We start from the raw sequence: 6,832 nt of genomic DNA on the forward strand, positions 1-6,832 counted from the left end.
CTAAAGGGTGTTCAAAACCAAATAATGACTGTATACCGGCCTTCCTCATGGTTTCACGGTTTCTTACCCTATCTCTTTCAACTACAACCCACATGCCTATCCATCTCATTAGATTCCAGTAGGCTCTATGACAGGATGGGATTCTGAGGCAAAATCTGAAGAGAGTTTACCTAAGAACAAGAACTGCAACGCCTTCAATCCTGAGAGAGAAAGAGTGAGAAAACCTCAAGAATACCTGTCAGAGAATATTCTCCAACTCCCATTACATTTTCTTAAATTGAGTTTGTTCAACTTGTGATTTATTATTTTATTGAACTTTGGGAGTTTTAATTATGATGTAGATTTAGGAAGGTACTATTTATAATTTTGACTTATGTTTAAATTGTGAGGGTTTAAAAAAGTTTAATTATAAAGCTATAGAAAAATAACCTTTACCTTCAATAAACTTATGAAGTAGTGCCAAAAATAAAAAGTACATGTCAGAACTAACAGCAGTAAGACTACCTTTGCTTAAGCTATTCTCTGCATTTGGAGCACATTTCCACAACCTCTCATCTCAAGGCTTATAATTTAATGTGTAGTTTGTTTATTTTTATACATTTCTTATCCTCTTAGTGTATTGCAAACTGCTTCAGGGCAAAGATCATGTCTGACTTATCCCTGCATTTCCAACTAGTCCAGCACGAGGTACTTTCATGAATGTTTGTTGAATGAATGTGAAGGAATGAATGAAAAAAATAAATATTCAACTAATGAATGAATAAATAAATGAACCATATATATTTCAGTCTCCCTCCAGTGTACTAAGGTTTAGTCTTTGTCTGTGGAGCCTTTATAAGGTTGCAAGTAAAGAAAGGTCATACCCTTGGGGACTATAGTATCAGCCAAGTCTGAGAGTAGTTATGAGAAACAAGGCTTGCAAACCAGCACAAACCTCTGTGTGCATGTGAGGAAGCTACATTCAGAACCCAGGGCCTAGAGCTGCAAAGAGCTTCTGGGTAATAACCATAACAAAGGAGAAAAGAAAGTACTGTGGGTTAGATCAAACAGTAGCATCTGGATTTATGGATAAGACTCATTAAAGTGGATGACAACATTTTTGTAGAAGGGCAACCTGGATCTGCAACATGCTCTTCTTGTAAAACTAGAATCATTCAAGAACTAGATAGAGCCACACCCAACACTCAGAGATCACTAATATAAATTTCAAGGACATCAAGAGATGGAAAAGAGACACTTTCAGCACTAGGAACTGAGAACTTCAACTGATTGATGAAAAGGCCATGACTTGTGAGAACTGGTAAAGGAAGAGGGTACCCATTCTGGCTGAGGTATATCAAATGAAACGTGCCTGACCTTGCAATCCCCTTCTTACATATATTTATCCAGCTCCAATCTGTTGTTAATTTAGTTTTCTGACTTGGCACCCTTACTGAAAGAATACACTGATAGGCCAACACACATTTCAGTCCATTTGGCAGTTCTGGTCTTCAATATAAATTATTAAATTGGCTTTCTGTTACAAATCCATCCCTTCTGAGTTTGGGCAGTATAAGCCAGTTTTCCTAGGCTATGATCCTTCTCTGGCCAAAGAAATTTCCAGACCTGTTGATCTTTAAAGCCAAACCCTGGAACAAAAGGATAAAATGACCCCTTTCTTGACAATTAGCTACTGTCACGGCTGCCCACTTTCATTTCCCAGACAGCATCTTAACATTGCTAAGAAAATAGCTTGCCAGCTTACCTCATTGCTCTCTTGCATGCAAGTGTCTTCTCCTTTCATTGGTTCTAAAAAGGGAAGCAAAAGTAGCTCAGAAGACAGTGACCCAGTTTAGGCAAAGAACATTTCAACTTAGGTAAAGTTTTTAGTGTTAATTAAAGGAGTAAATCTGTGGACAAACCAAAAAAGCAGATAATTTCACAATCGTCTCCAATTAACTTTTAGAAGAGAGACTTTAGTTATTGAGTATGACTGATAGTCTAAGAATCATTATCATCTCAAACCAAGTAATAAATATCCAGTCATAGAAGTCTAAAAAACAGTACAGCTGCCCCACTTTGCCTATACTTCTGAACTCTTCCCTTCTCTCTTATGTATCCTTTCAAAGTTTAACTGGTACATCATATCTTCCCTAGGCCTAGGAAAGTTTACGAGTCTGTGCTTCAAAGGCTTTTAGGTCTTCTCTAACAGTAACAGTAAATTAGGTGTGATAGCTGTTGTTGAGGACATTATTTATTACAATATACTGTGTTTTCTAGGAGGACCCAATAATACTACCTGATCTTAGTATTGGGAACAGCTAGATTTTTCCTAAGCAATTGGTTTGATTTGATTCTTAACAGATACTGATAACTGTGTCATGTGTCTTTTTTAATATAATCTGCTGAAAACCCTGGAACTAATTTATAGTCGGCTGGCTGCAAGTTTGGAGATATTTTTATGGTGTGCTTTTCTTTCATGGCTCTAATTTTACATCCTTGTCCATTTTTCTTTATTATTTTCCACCTATTTTGTATTTATATTATCTTGCTATAGTATGCATCCTTTTAAACCATCTTCAATTCTTTCTGGAACAATAGTATAACAAAAAGTGGAAAAAAAAGAGGAAAGAGTGAGTTGTGATCTCAATTCCTTTTGCATTAGAATTAGTGAGTATTAATTGCTTTAGATAAACTGTCTTCAAGAGTTTCCCATATCTGATTCTGTAAACACAGATTATTCTTGCACTTTTAAAAACTAATCTTTCAATAAGTACTTAAGAAGCTATAACAACAATCAATTTGGGGATGCTGAGTGGGAAGAGTGGAATTCAGAAGCATAAAATATGTCTGCTATCTTCCAAGAGTATACAGTTTAAGTGACAGGTTAATCACTCCATAAAATAATTAGAAAACATAACATAGAAAGCATAAACAGTATGATTTGCTATTAAATTGTGTGGAAGTTAAAATGAGTTCAGTATGGGTAAAACCTGTTGGGGAAGGTTGGCTGGTCTTTGCTCAACAGACAAATTTGGTTTCGGTAGTATTCCCAATGGGTGAAGCATGTCCCACTGGAGGCATGCAAGGTTATTTGTGGTGGTACAAGGAATTGCTGTTTAAACATTTTCAAGTTACACATTTGTTTTTAGGCTTTAAATGTAATAAAATTAGCACTTCACATCTATGATTTCATTCATAATACTACCTAGGATGAGGCTAAAGTGGGTAGCTAAGTTTTTAAAAGTGTGATTAAACAACACACATACAAATAATAGTATAGAGGGTAAGTAGACATAACAAAAACAGTGGAGAGACATATGCATATCTGAAATTTAGCAAATACCAGCTTAAAGAGAAAGGGAAGTCAAGGGACTCCAGGAGAGAGAAGAAATATTGCCAAGCATGTAAATGAAGAGTAAACATACTATTTGTGTGATAGGGAGGACAAAATCTTGACTAAAGCATAGGGCATGCTAGGGAACAGCAGGAAAGAAACTCAGAGAGTGAAACCATATAAAGAAGAACTTAAGAGTATAGAAGTCACAGGATATAGGAAATCATTGATGGGCTTTAAACAGAGCTGAGAGAGGGAGATTAAAAACTCTTATTTATTGTGTACTTTCTATGTACTAGTCACCATTCTAGGCAATTTACACACATCCTCTCACTTAATCCTCAGAAAAATCCTAAGGAGTAGGGACTAATATTATGTCCTATCCTACCTACAAGCAAATTAAAACACAGAGAGGGTAATTAAATTCCCTAATATCATACAACAAATAAGTGAGAGAGGCAAGATTCAGACCCAAGTATGTCTGGCTCCAGAGCCCAACCTCTTTTCTTCCACTCCATGAAGGATTGCTGAGACAAAGGTACACAGAATGCATTGGAGAAGAGACGAAACAGAAGGTGGAGAGACCTATTGAAGGAAATGCCAATAATTTAAATTTAAGGTAATAAGAGCATGGATTAGGGCAGTGACAGTAAGAATGAAGATAAAGAGTAATTTCAAAAGAATTAGTTTTCTTAAAAGAGCACTTAAAACTGTAATCAGTAAAATGAAAGGGGAAACAAATCTTCACAAGTAGGAACAAATTAGTCTTTGAAGGGGTTTAATTTTTTCATATTTTTCACTAAAACGTTTTTGAGTCACACACTAAAGTATCTTTCTTCAATGAGAAAACCTTACTTTGTAACTGGAAGGGGAGTTAATTTTCCTGAACCCTAGAGGCTTGTTTTGGAGACAGATATTAGCACAGAGCAACATCTTGAGACCCCCTGTGAGGCACCCACAGTCCTGAAAAGGGAAATGGTTAGTCTCACAGGATGTGAATTTCTAAAGAAATGTATTTCAGAAAATTTCCATAAGAAGAGGGTTCCTTCAGCTAACTGGTTGGTTGTATATACATATTGTGAATTAACATGAATGATAAGCTTTCCCAAAATTTTTGATCATCTATTTGGTTTCTATATAGTCAAAGCCATGAACAATGGGCAAGAGGACAAGGGATGAGAAAAGGTATTTCTTCTCCAGGTTTCTTATTTTGGGTTCCTTGCTATGAAGTTTACTAACTTTATAAATATCACTAGGACTGACCATTGAGAACATGATGGAATAAGTGAAGGCTATATTTGTGCCCTACCTTCCTTTTCTGGCCTTTTTGTTCAGCTTTCTCTCCTAGGATAAGGTGCTTCTCCAGACATTCTGGGTTCCTGTTGTCACAAAAGAATTTGATGTGATTATATATTTAATACTAAAACAGGAAGGGTTTTTAGGATTTGGGCACTGCAAACACATGAGAATGGATTCCAAGTGTCTGGAATTTCAGGCATTGACAAGCAACAAAGCTTCCTCAAATCAGCAATTAAATCAAAATCCTCAAATAAGTAATTCTCAAGCTTTTTGTCTCAGACCGCTTTACACTCTTAAAACTTATTTAGGATCCCAAAAAGCTTTTGCTTATATGGGTTTTATCTATTGTAAATAACTAATAAACGAAAACTTCAATTAAATAGAGTTCGTAGTCCAGAAGGTGGAGCTCTCATGCTCTGCGACTGCAACTGAGCCCAGCAGGAAGAAGAAAGACTCCTCTTCTTTCCTGGCAAGTACTCAGTGAATGAAAAGCCATGGACTTGCTGTTTACTATGACCCTCCAAACTTTCTTTTCTTCTCTATAAAACACTCTCCTTCCCTTTCTGTGTGGGGACTTGCACTTAGCTTATCATGCTTACAGACCCCAAATTGCAATTCTCTGTTGATCCTGATAAACCCATTTTGCTGGAGAAATATCTGGCAGTCTATTTGTTTCAAGTCAACGCTATCAATATTTCCCATATTAGACATTTAAAATTGATGGCATAGAAAACAAACTTATGGTTACCAAAGGGAAGAGAGTGTGGGGAAGGCACAAATCAGGAGTATTGGACTATCAGATACAAAGTTATACATAAAATAAAGAAACAACAAGGATTTTCTGTATAACACAGGAAACTATATTCAATGTATTTTAATAACCTATAATGGAATATAATCTGAAAATGATAACTGAATCACTTTGCTGTACACTTGAAACTAACACAATACTGTAAATCAACTATACTTCGATAAAATTATAATTTATTAATCCACCTGAAATAATAAATACATTGTATGTTAACATAATTAGCATATATTTTATGAGATATAACTAATTTACTAAAAAATAGTGAGAAGAGCGACATTGTTTTACATTTTTGCAAACCTCTTTAACAGAACAAAGCTGGATTCTCATATATTTATTTTTGCATTCAATCTGTTATGATATATTGTTTCAGTTGTAATTTAGGAGAAAAAATATGGTCTCATGTGGATGAGATGAAAAAAGGTGAGCATTTTAATTATCCTTTCATTTGAGTGTACATATTCTTTGTTACAATACGAAAACTAAACTAGAAGTAGCCTTTTACAGGATAATTGCAATGTGGATTCTGAAAGCACATCAAGGAACTTTTCCTACTCTATTTTATTAAAATTCATTGATATATCTTGTATTTTGAATTGGTCTTTTAGTCGTGCATTATTTGTAACTACTTGCATTGGTCTCTTGGAACATATTGGTTCATGGAATTATGCTACTCTTGATACAGTTCACTATACAGAATCAAAAATGCACCACATCTGCTACAATCACCACCGTTTTCATCAGAAAAGTCTGTAAGTAATAGGAAGCTGTCAAGTACATGATGATGGGTGCAAGTTGTCCAATTTCTAATTTACTTGAAAACTCAAGTTTTAATATTGGCAACAAATACTTGTCAGTTGTTTTTCCTTGAAGCCACAGGTTTACTTTGATCATTTCTAGGAAATGTCTGCCAAATACCCAAATCTGAACAACTATAATTTCTTTCAAGTAAAAATTGTGTCCCATGAAAAAATGTCTAGTTCAGCATAAACCTTAAATAATTTACAAGCGCTTTTCTTTGAGACAACCATTATACTTCGATGTGCAGCAGAAGTACTTTATATATACTTCCTATTTTTTACACAAAACATTAAAAGACTTGTACTCAAGGGTCAAGATTTAATAAAATTAATATTTTTTGTTGCTACATCAAGTACATTCTTAAGTGAAACTGCTTTTTCTACACATAAATATATGGCAGTGAAGAATACTAGAATACTTTGACACAACTGCTTTGATTTATATTAAGGCATCAGCATTTTTACCCTCCATATGTTTTGTACCATCAGTGCAAATGTCAATACAGTGAAAAAGTAAAAATGTCTTAGTATTGTTATAAAAATAGTTTTGACCTTGAGGGCCCACTGAAAGAGTCTCAGCACCTCCAGTGATCTGTAGACCACACCTTA

The sequence above is a fragment of the Delphinapterus leucas genome, chromosome X (assembly GCF_059928025.1).
Source record: "Delphinapterus leucas isolate spDelLeu-1000000601 "Yukka" chromosome X, BTC_Dleu_Yukka2, whole genome shotgun sequence".
NCBI lineage: Eukaryota > Metazoa > Chordata > Mammalia > Artiodactyla > Monodontidae > Delphinapterus > Delphinapterus leucas.